General features: G+C 33.5%; 1 protein-coding gene and 1 long non-coding RNA gene across 9 annotated transcripts in view; both read right to left on the reverse strand.

The window, feature by feature from the left end:
* Fife (regulating synaptic membrane exocytosis protein fife) overlaps nucleotides 1–12,787 on the reverse strand; it is a 144,827-nt gene that overhangs the window by 83,283 nt on the left and 48,757 nt on the right. The gene's annotated exons all lie outside the window — the stretch shown is intronic.
* On the reverse strand, nucleotides 793–6,049 carry LOC148936605 (uncharacterized). The gene is made up of 2 exons (XR_016139304.1): nucleotides 3,780–6,049; nucleotides 793–3,497 (listed from the first exon to the last, which is right to left on the reverse strand). It is a non-coding gene; the product is annotated as an uncharacterized LOC148936605 (long non-coding RNA).

A 12,787-nucleotide genomic window follows, 5' to 3' on the forward strand; every position in this document is an offset into this window, starting at 1 on the left:
AGCATCATACTTCACGAAAAGATTGTGACAGTCCTATCCGCGGGTTTTCTTACAAGCTATATCCTCCGGGGATCTCTCGCAATTGATCGAATCGATCGCTTTTCCGCTCTTCTGTCGCTTCTATAGAGTCTTTAAAGTTCCATTTGGATCCTTAAGAATATCTCCGAGAGGACTCGTTAAGTATTCAGTCTTCCCGTCTTCCTTTTAGTAGGGAAGGGCGCCACGGCGATTTTATCTCGCGCGATTTGCCGAGAGGCTTTCTAATCGAGCGGCGGCGTTATCGCAAATCTTTGTCGGAAAAACGGCCGCGTGATTTCAAGGGTCTGCCGTCGTTATCGACAGAAACGCGTTTCCGATATATTCCGAAAAAAAAAGAAAGAAAACAGACACGGAAATCTTTCATTCGCTTCCCAGAACTACGTTGCGTAAATAACGACAGGAATAGACTACGTCTAATTTTATTCACAGGAATAAATATTATTTTTACAGAACAGATTTTTACAGAAAGATTGTTACATTCGTTTGCATCATTTCCTTGCTACTTATTGTCGCTTTAACTTTTACAATTAAAATTGTTAACTGAAAAATTGTTGCTATTTGTCGTAGGAAGTATTTCTTACAGCCAATAATATCATTGCACTGCTAAACACAAGCGCTTTTTAATTAACTCTGGCGAGTAAATAGGTACTCCATGATTCTTCTTCCATCGCAACATTGCAGTATGAATTAACAAAATGAAAAGGATTACTGTACTGTGAGTCAAGAAAAAGATATGGATTTTCCACATGTACATTTTTGTAGTTTCTTACGTTATAGTATCTCTTCTTATTTGAGGAAATCTTTTTAAAAAATTAGAACTTTAATTTTGAGAAATAGACAAAAATTCGACTTTTTTGAAAAAAATTTAGTTTATTTTATAAACAATTGATAAAATTGGATCTAGGAGATCTGTAGTAGTTTAGCTATTTTTACACGAAAACTATTTTATTCTTTCATATTTGTTCATGAAAAAAAATGGAAAACAAACTTTTGAAATAACATTAATTACAAGAAATTCAAATTTCTAAGAAGACTAGCTCGATACAAAAGTAGCTTCTATTAACTCAAACATATTATAGTCATAATTATTAAAACATTTTTTGTAAGCTTGCGGGAAATTCAAGGATGAAGAAAGTATTCTTTAAGAGCAGTCATCTCGAGCGAGATACGAGGGCAGAAACAAGGCGCATCGTTATGTAATTAACGCAATTATTTACTTAAGTGATGTGCGACAGTCCAATTTTTTGCAAGATAAATTTTTACGTAATTTCATACGGACGAGAATCGTGCCTGCGGCGACGTAAAATCTGGAAAAATCGGAATCGTCCGCGAGAGCGCAGTAGCCGGATTGGATTGCCCGTAGTTCCAATTAAACTTTTAGAAAAACTGACTAGATGCCCATGATCCACCACATATCACCTTTCTCGCCGTCAGATCGAATCTTATGTGAATTATGACTCGATTTGGAAAATGCCATACGTTGCACCGTATCATTAAACAATTTATTCGCTTCATCCTTGCTCACAAATGGTGAAAAATGCTCATATTTCGTCGTCTAATTATTTATTGTACAATGTTATCAATATATTTATTAAATTTATTAAAACAATTATTTGTTAATCACAATCAGCGCATTACAGTATCGGAAATACAGATTAAATCAGAAAACAACAATACGATTTTTGATGCAATTATTTATGAACATATGTGGAACATTCCATTTGCTTTAAAATTTCATTGCATATCTTTAATATAAATTTCAGATTAATTTTTCATAAATAGAAACTATATAGAAAATATTTCTATATACGTATGTAGGGATTGAATATATTACATATATTAATACATATTATTTATTATTTATTTATTATATTAATACGTTAATATTAAATCTCAAATAAAATAGTCGCTCAAAATCTTGTTTAGCTTTACTAACTAAATCAAAATTTTGTTTATATTATTTTGTTTAGATACATTCGTATTCATATCAATACACTTTTAAAACTTAATTCGCAAAATAATTATAATTTAATGATTAATATAATTTGTTTAAATAATAAATATATTTTATATTTAATTTTCTATATTAAACACACTTTCGTAATTAAATCCTAAAAATTTTAATCAAATAAAAGCCTCTCTCTCTCATGAGATATAATCATAATATATTTTAATTTGTTGAGATGGTTTGATAAAGAGAGTGTTATATAATTGATAAAAAATAATAAAACCGTACTGTATAATTAAATACTTAGATTTCTTCTTTATTAATATAATAATTTCACAATTGATGTATAAATATGTTTGTAGGAAAATAAAACTGCGGATATTATTCAATAAGCATTTCGGTTATTATAAAAACGGATGTCAAAGCGGTTTTATTAAAGAAATAACTTTTTTCTCTTGCGCTGACGCTTCGCCATGGTGTTTTTATAGAGACATGGACGGAAATCGCGTTTGCGTTTCTGTTGACGTTAACAAAGCGGATTACTGGTGTAGTCGACGAGCACAACAAAAGAAATTCTTTCTCGAACGACGTGTGAGAAATGTCAGGCTTTTCCTTCTTGTGATGATTACTTTGTTATCGTTAGGATTCACCAAGTCATAGTAGAAGTTCTGGTTATCTGTGTTTTAACGCGAGACAAAACGTTACTTAACTAGATTTTCGAAAAAAAAATCATTGAAAGAATATTCTGAACGAAAAAAAATCATTGAAAGAATATTCTGAACGATAGAACTAATTACTAAAACTTAATTGTTTTAATCTTGTTTTATATGTGCTATAAATTTATAGAATATATAATCAAAAGAATAAAAAAGAAATGACAATTATACTTGATATTACGTTTACAATTAATAAAGTTGAATTATTCAGCAAAGGTAACAAATTTTTGTTAATGTATTTGTATTAATAAAATAATACATTTAACGTTACATCGTAAGCAAATTTTGTTTACAAAATATTTTTCTTAAAATACGCGGTTTCCATTTGTTTTTGTATTTGATAAAACAATTTACGAAACACACTTACACGGTTTAACACCTCCAAAACTCCGAAAGACAAGGTTATATACGATGACAATACATTCCAAGTTTTCCGAAACTGCATTAAACCGAGGAAGAAAGTGCTCTGTATACTTGCTACGTATTTAACGTTTCGAGGATTGCATATCTCGCCGAACTTGCCGCGCTGTTCATGACGTGTTATCGTTCTTTCAAAATGCTCCCAAATAACCATAGAAAAGACAAGGGGGTTTCCAGCCTTTTGATGGAAAAGCTCAACAGCATCTTCTCGAGTTTCCAGCAGAGGCAACTTGAACTTCCTCTCGGAGGCTTCGGAGTTTTCGGAAGTGCGATGGTCTGCTACAAACACGCGAGATTTAACTTCGTGGGAGTTGTCTAACAAGAGGTCGACCTCGATCAACTTGTGTGTTATTGTTCCATATCGATTTATCGTCCTGAATGGGAAGAGAGGACATTCGAAATAATTTATCGCGAAGAGACCACAAAATAATCAGAACCGATAAATACGTTGCTAAAGCATTTTGTTGCAAAAAATAATGTAATACGATATTTCGCGATGTCATATCGTTTTTTTATAAACTAATTGACAGAATGATATAGAGTTTTTTTGAGACTCTTTTATCATTTGATTTATAGTGTAGAAGTATTTTTTTTTCAATCTTGTTGTAATAAATAAAAATACTTGCTTTATTTCTACACTACTGAAAGTTACTAACCTGCTCTATACGAATATCTTTCTCTAATAACGGCACTTGATAAATATGCTGAATATGAATCATCTCCAATAAATCGTTATCGCTTTAATATAAAAGCGAGAGGTAAATACTTTGTAAAGGATAACGTGTAATATGCCATCAGCAGTTCTTGACACTCTTCAACTAATAAAAATCAGATATTTTATAGATAGAACTGTAACAACGTGCGGTTTTTTTTTCAACATGTTCTGCGAAATCAATATATCCCACGGTATTTATTTTTCTTTTGACTAGAGGCACGCTTCCAATATTTTTTCTGATAAACGTCGAAGGCAGAACTTTTAAACGAGTAAAAAAATGTTTAACAGAAAAACATTTTATCGAGCTAAAACTTAAAGAAATGCGAAATTCGCTCGTGAAACGCGCTCTTGTGGCTCTGCGAGTTAGCACAAGACTCGTAAGTCAGAGAGTCCCGGGTTATCGAATCCCGGCCGAAAATATTTACAAGCGACGACACTCCTCTACGAAGGTCTGGCAAACCACCTAAAGTAACTCTGTCGAGAGAAATCCCTATATTGGCCATTCGGAACCGGCGTAAAACAGTAAATCCCGTTGTATATCCGTGTTAACAACACGCGCCCCATGGATATATGCAGGGATACTGGAAGGCGACGCAAGTCGCCAAAAAATCGGATATGTATATCTTTATTTGCAAAATAAATTCTTTATTAACAAAACAAATTTTATTGTATAATTTTTTTTTTAAAGGCAAAAATTATTTTGTTAATCCAATGACGCGGAAGGAATAGTAGAAAATAATTGAAGAGAAATGGAAAAAATAATATTTAGTAAAAAATAATATTTTTAGCAGTAGCTCCGCTAATTACGATAGCCAAAGAGATGATATTTTTCATATTTTATATAATCACGAAGAGAGAAAGAGAGGTTTATTGAATAAACGTTTCGTGATTTCGAATGCTCAAGGTCTTCTCGATCTCGTGATATTATATTTACGTATTTACCATTTGCGCTTAATATATCTATAGTAAATTTTATCGGTACTTTTGACGCGGCCGAGATATGTATTTGCGAAAAAATTTATATCTCTATTAATGTAAATCCAATCCAATTTCGCGCATTCATGTAGAGAGCGATATATGTTTAGACGCAAAGGGAGAAATGCATTAATTCCAATATCGTTCGTATATCGACGTACGTATTATTGATCATCGACTATCGCATCGACGAATGTTTTTAAAACAACATATATTTTCGAATGGCGAATACGATCGTCAGTGATATCGTGACCGCAGTTTCACTAAAAAAAAAATATAAACGACAAACGCGTAGCTCGCAAATATTTGTCAGGTGCGCAACGGCTTGATTTCTGCGAATTTTCATCATTCTCTAATAAGCCATATTCGCGTAATTGGATACGCGACATATTTTTGATATCACCAATGGCCGCTGCAGAAGGGGGCTCGGTCGATACTGTCGATTGACATTGCGCCCGATTCAGTGCATGATAAACGGACACGTAATTAAAGCCTCCGATCCCTGATGTAACGCTTCCGTAATATTAGAGATAACATAGTGCTGATGACCCATTTATGGCGTTTATGCAATTCAATGCAATTAATATTACTGCCATAAATTTATTAATTATTCGGAGCGCGTTGTTATAAAATTATTCAAAAATGTAATTAGAATATTTAATCGTATAATAATCATCATCGCGTGCAGATAAAATGTTGTATAATTGGCAGATATTTCTTTAAAAATTAGGACGAAAAATTAGACGAATTTATCTTTTCCAGATAAGAGTAATATCTAAAACAGAAAGTTCAAATGTTTAATAAATTTTGAATATTTTTTGCGGCACATCTTTTTATGTATTTAATTGATGTTAGATTTGTGAAGAAAAATATATTTGTGCCTTTTTCAATCTTTTTTTATCAGAATATCTGTGTGCGTCACAGTACTCATTCGCTAAAATTTTAATTTAGAAATGTCAGATTGTGTGTGACCCTGCGACGTTTTTCTTTTTGGAAAAATCCTATCTAAAAACTATGGATAAAGAGTACATATGGTAAACAAAAAGGAAAACTATTAGAATTTAGAACTGATCTCTAATTATAATAGGAACAATTTAGTGAAATTAAACATGTAAATTGTGAATAAATACTACAATAACATTAGCTATTATTTTATATAATAACTACTTATATAATAAATGTTTAAATAATAATTAAAATTATTGGAAGTGTTACTAGAAAGAAAATAATATATAATTAGTTAACAATTCTCAATTATTTTAAAGTTTTTAAAACTTTTTATAGCTTTTTAGTAATTTTAAAACTTTGATAGATTTTTTTATACATTTTTTTTTTAACAGGTACATAATATATTTTTATAATATAATATTATAAAGTTTTTAAAATAAAAGAATAAATATCATCATAAATGGTGGTACAGAAATTATCTAACATAGAAGAGAAAATAAAGAGAAGGGAAAAATATATATATATATATATATATATATATATATATATAATATTGTATATCGGAATATTATATTAATATATTAGATATTGTTATAAACAATATATGTAGCTTATCAGTATTTGATTGCAATCAGAGCTCATTGGTTGCAATCAGCGTCATCATTGGTTATCGATAATTCGCTGCTAATCAATCGCAAGATCAATCGTATAATTATCGAATCAACAATTTTCTGCAGACTATGATCATTCTTATAAGAAAATTATTTCGCTACAAGAGCATTGTCAAGTAGCTTACAGTTCACATACACAATGGCATTGCTTAACAGAACGATGGAGAGAAATTATCGAATCGTAATGGGGCGTGTTACTGCCTGACGGCGCGGTGGTGCACTATTGGTAGGGCTATTGCTAGTAATTGATCTCTAGGCACAATCACATTGTTAATCATCACTGTAATTAATGGAGCAGCAGATCGGTTGCGAGTAGGTTGGTTAAATGGAATACCGTGGAATTAGCAGTCACGGAGTGTATCTTGATGAGACCCTGATGTGCATCAAGGCGGCGATAAATTTTGACAGTAATTCCCTGTTTCCGCACGGAAGAAATATCAGCATGTATATATTCGCGCCGAAATAAAGAAAATGTAAATATCTGATATACTGACAACGACGATAAACATCAGGAATCTTATTGATAATCGAACACGGTCAACGTTAAAAGATAAAAATATTATACAGAGGACAATTTTATCATTATATACCATTATGTAATGGTAACATTGAATTCTCAGATAATATATAGTTTTCACTGTTGTGTGTGTAATATTGAAATGCTATATAAGAGAAGGAACAAACATTATTCAGTTTACAACAGGTAATCCGTAACGTTGTATACGCTGTTACGATGTCGAAATTAGATTCCATGGGATAAGGGATAATGATGCTAGCGATTCGAAGGCTATAACCATGAGAGGTATTGGTAAGCAAACTGGTACGAGTATAAATGCGAGATTGGAATCGGTCGTATTCTCGTGCGTTACCACTGAATTATATCGTGATGGTGCCTGACTTGAGCATTAAAGGTGGCCCATTCAAAATGCTCCTCTCCTCGTCGTCTTTCAAATCCGCGAACAAAAGGCATGTTCTCGCCGGATTTGTATGCGAATAACGCGAAATCCATTTCAATGGAAAGAAGGCTCGCAGATTTTAAATCACTCACGCCTTTCATTCTAGCATTTTTTTTTTACCGCAATGTCGTCGATAACTTAAAAACATCTTTTTCTCTTCTAGCGGTCGTCCATTTATCCCTCTCCTTTATTTATTCAAGACGCATTTTCCATGTAATGAAAAATTACAAAAAAAGAAATTCTTACCTCTCTGCTACAATGGATGGATAAGAGGTATAGGAAACGCGATAAAAATAGTGCTTTATATACGACGAGTATAAAATATGCATTTCGTATTTTTATCCTTTTGAAGCATAGATGTCAGATTTTGCGATAGAAGAAAATGTCTCGAGTGAGATTATTTTGTGTTGTAAAATTGTGTTTAATAAGAGAATGTATTTGAAGCAAAGTAACTAGAATTAAAAATTATAAACCTGAATCTTTAATGAACTTAACCACATTCTACATAAGAAGATTATATTGCGTACTTTATATTTGAATTATTTCTCTGAAAAGAAAGACATCTTTATTTTTCGTTTTATTGCGAATGACATGGATTTCTTGAAGAAACATTTGAAAGATATCTATCGAGATGAAAGAATCAGAAAATAAGTTTTCGAAGATAGTCATACTCCATACCATGAAGAAGTGCGTTGTCAGAAGGGATTAAAGAAATGAGAAAAGCAGTGGGCGGAAGAAAAATGGATAGAGAGAGAGAGAGAGAGAGAGAGAGAGAGAGAGAGAGAGAGAAAGCAGGATGAAAATCGATAACGGGTGTAGATTTGAATTTTATGTATAACACATCCCGCTCGTAATCGCTAGAGCAAGATCGAAGCTGCACGAAAAGCAGATACATCACTGCGTTGACTTTATAAAACCCTGGGGGTTGATTTGAGTTTACAAATCATTACCAATCCTAAGCGACTCTGGGGGATCCCGTGAGGAAGTAAAATGTTGCGAAATCAAAGATTCAAAGTAATTATTTCTAACTGGCTAATGATAAAGATAACTCGCATGATGTAGAACATAATTATGTTTTTTTTTTAATTAGCAACAATATTATTATCTTTATTATTAAATTAAGAAAGTAAAATATTTTTTAATTATCCTCGATGTTGAGATAGAGAGTAAATAATTATAATGTACGTGTTTTTTTCCAAAATATAAATAACATGTGATTTATATATAATATAATTTTAATTATAAGTATATACGATGTAGTAAAAGTTTAATAAATATAAAAAATCATTGCAATGATAACTATAACTTTTTTATTTAATAATCTGAATTAATTATTTGAATTTATTTTTTATTAAACACAAAGTGGAAAATCGCGTGTATACAATAGCTTTGTAATCTCCCAATAGACAATTTCAAAATCCCAAATTGACAGTCACGTCATGAAAAACAAAGAGCAGAGTACGTGCATTGTCGATAGACTCGCGGGACTTGCGGGTGGGATATCGTCGATGGAGTCGATGCTCTAGGTGTAAATAACAGTTACTATTCCATCGCTTCCTTTCCCATCGAGCTTGCCCCGAGGGCATTCGCATTTCTCTCGTATCGTTACCCAGCTGTTTGTACGTGTCTCTGTGTTCCGTCTCTTCCAAACATAAGCTCGCATTTTTCATAGGATCGCACAGTTTGTCGAGACTGTGCTGCTTTTATTGAACATCTCACTCTCTTCAGGCGTTTTCCTGCTGTGCCCGAACTCTTGCGTTTATGTCAACTTCACGATTCCATCATTTGCCACTCCGCATTATACGATCACCCTTGCGACTGATATAAATTTCTAGTGAGAAAACGATATCGACGAATATGACGGCCATTTTTTAAAGACGCATCCTTCCTTTAATAATATCCTTGATACTAGATTCATATTTTGAAATTGTTTCACATTTTTTTCTGTTTATTTAATGTTTTAATAAATCTCAGGAGAATTTTAAAAATATCTTTAATAATTTCTTTAATTTAGAAATATTTATTTAATAAATATATGTTGTCTGATTATCATTGTTTCATCAATATAATTTAAGATTATTTATTTAATATGTATATATATATATATATATACATACATAAATATTTCTAAATTAAAGAAAATATTAAAGATATTTTTAAAATTCTCCTGAGATTTATATATATATATATATATAAATGTTAGGATTTTTTCTCAAAACTGATAAATATATGAGTTTAACAGACAAGACTGTTGCTCATACAGTTTATTTATCTAGCAGATTTAACGCTTTATGAATGCGCACGTGATGCATTCTAAATATATTTTACGATATATCAATCATCATAATTATGGCTCGCGCTTCGGCTTCATGGCAAGACAAAGTAGGATATCATCCATCTACATTTCGCTGATCAACTTATCTAAGAAATAAAGCCATCGTATCCGCCGGGTTAACTAGCGTGTTTCACAGGAGTTTCACTGGGAAGTATCCGTTTCTCCCCTTTAGGATTGGATCCGAAAGGTTCGGTGGGTGTAGCGAGGTCTGCAAAAGGTTATAGGCGAAATTCCCGGGAAACTCTCGAGCTGCGAATCTCCGCCAATAGACGAGGCGGAGTCGAATCGTCGCGCGGTGGCCCGGGATGAGAAGGACGGGGGATGAAGCGGATTAATTAGAACTGCCCGTTTCGTCGGTAGAACGACATTAACTCACTTCCCTTTACGTTCTGATCGTTTGTGATTGCGATTAAAAGGCTTAAACATCATTACTTAACGATCGGACGAACAAAACGCGTATTAGACCCGAGGAAATGGAAGATCGATCTTCGCAAAGCTCTTGTGAAAAGACTTATCATATTCTTCCTTTCTCGCAATTGACACGTTCCGTTCGAAAAATTCTTATCTTTTTTTTTTTTTTTTTTTTTTTCACAGAATGAAAATATAGTCTATGTAACGTTGGGATTTATGGCGATTAAATATAATTCTTAATTAATTTTGATGAATTATTTAATAATACGAAACAGTTTATTGTAAAATTTTCTTTTGTTTTTAATACATTTTAATAAATAATTTGTACAAATTTATATTAATGCATTCATATTTTTTTGTACAGATGCATTGAGCAAGTTTCATTCTAATATTTATGCACCAATACTTCTGTAAAATATAAACAACAAAAATCATAAAATAAATCGTAAAATAGCAGATAATACATTATTATACGGTATATTGACGGTATTTGATACAAGAAGATTTGACACAAATGAAAAGAAAAAAAATTCATCGCGCCATTCACGTCACGGATGAAAGTATAAGTCCCATCGAAAGGGAAAACTTCTTTCGCACGCTATCGAATCTTTGTAATTTAAATCCTGCCCACACAGTTAGGTCACCTGAGTATTTTTCACAATACTCTGTTCTCGCTTGTCTTTGTTAGTGGAATTTTTTCTCTGGGATCGAAATAAAAAAAGGTGTTGGCGAGATTCCTTTTTCATGATTTTCGACTATGTCGCTCTCTCTCGGGTCTCTCTCTCTTTCTCTCTCTCTCGTTTGGTTAATGGATTTTCCTTTGAATATCGCTTCTTTATTTTTCAGAGCAACAGTGAGACAGACTACACATATTGCATTTTCATAGATTATGCTGCCAAAGTTTTTTAATTTTCTTTTAAAGATGCCGTAATCCATAAAATCCGGAAAAATTTGAATAAGCTTGCAAAATTTTATGGATCATAGCAATTATATACGATACAGTTTGAGGATTAACTCTCATCGCCAATCGGTGATGAAATTGTTTGATAATCGAGCTGGGAATGTTTTTTGATCGGATTTCCCTTGTCAATTGAATGATGCTATGAATGATGCATTTTATTCTCTGCTGTATTTTGGTATATTCTCTTGAATTCGCATAGAGTAACCTTTAAACTTTCGGTATCTTTGTGAAAACGCGGTTGAGATTTTCTGGATGTACGATATAATACGTGCGAGTGTATTCCAGCGTCCCACGTCGACAAAACGAGTAATGTAAAAAATGTAAATTAAATTCGTACCTTCCCTTTTAGCGAGGTAAAAGCACGTTAAAATCTTACGCAGGCACGGGGACTATTAATTATGTTTGCCGATAACGGTTAAAATACAAAGTAGAAGAACGTGTCACTAAGATATCATTATACCTATATTGAGAAAAGCTATCAACGAAGCGGAGCGGAGCGGAATAATTTCACTCAATTGTGAGAGAGAGAGACGAGCTTATTCACAAAAAAAAAAAAAAAAAAAAAAGAAAAACTGGCTGACAAAACTTTCGATAAATCGACATGCTTAACAATGCCGATACACCGACGGATTGCGAAATGACGTTTCTTCAATTCGTCGACGGCACATAAATCAGAGTAGACGTATTGTATCGAGACAAGTGGCGTATCGAGACGAGCGCGGCGATTGCATGCAGGCGCGCAGGTGCGTCGCGTCGAGGCCATTACCGCAGCCGCGATGCATCCTGCGCCTGATGCAGCATTCGCCTTTAATATTTCTGCCGTGGGAAGCAGAGAGAGAGAGAGAGAGAGAGAGAGAGAGAGAGAATACGTGGCGCGCGCGCGGCGCTTTTCGTCGTTGCACCGTGCAAAATGAGAGGAAAAGGAAAATGCATGCGATGAAAAGCGCGGAAACGCCCTTGCTCGACTGTCCTCGACCCCATTGGTCTCCTCTATACGCCTCGCCCCGCTTGCTTTCACTCCCCCCCTCTCCCCTCCGACGTAGCGCCCCACCGCATAATTGAACAAACATGAGCTGATATTTATGCAAGTATATGTCCGGCGCGAAACCCTGTTTGCACATTACGCACATAGTTATGCGCAAATATAAATTCTGCAGATTCGAATGCCGTGTGAGAGAGAGAGAGAGAGAGAGAGAGAGAGAGAGAGAGAGAGAGAAACCATCGTGGAAATGAAGGTGCTCGCGAGAACGAAATCATTCTCGAGCAGGTGCTTGTATTCTAACAGCCGGGTCAGACATCAACGTGAGGAAAACTGCACGAACGAATTCATGGCAACGTGAAGAAATTACGAGGAGAATAGGAGGGAAGAAATTGTACGATTCCAATAGTACGATATTTATTTTACGACTTGTACCAACTGAGTGACTTGGTCGTTAATGTTAATTAGAAAATACGTGGCAAAGTAAGTTGAAGCTTCTCTTTGAAGTACACTTCTGGAAGATACAGAATGAGATACGGAACCCTGCCTCTTAAAAGCAGTTTATAGTAATATTTTAATGGGAAATTTTCTCCGGTGCATAATAATGTTACTGATGTGAAGAAAGTTAATATTCTAAATGAACAGAAATTAAATTTGGTATTTCATTCTGTTATAATAATTATGCACGATTTAATACAAATATTAAGAGCTAA

This window comes from Pogonomyrmex barbatus, unplaced genomic scaffold (genome assembly GCF_055798465.1).
Source record: "Pogonomyrmex barbatus isolate J1 unplaced genomic scaffold, ASM5579846v1 scaffold2, whole genome shotgun sequence".
Classification (NCBI taxonomy): Eukaryota; Metazoa; Arthropoda; class Insecta; order Hymenoptera; family Formicidae; genus Pogonomyrmex; species Pogonomyrmex barbatus.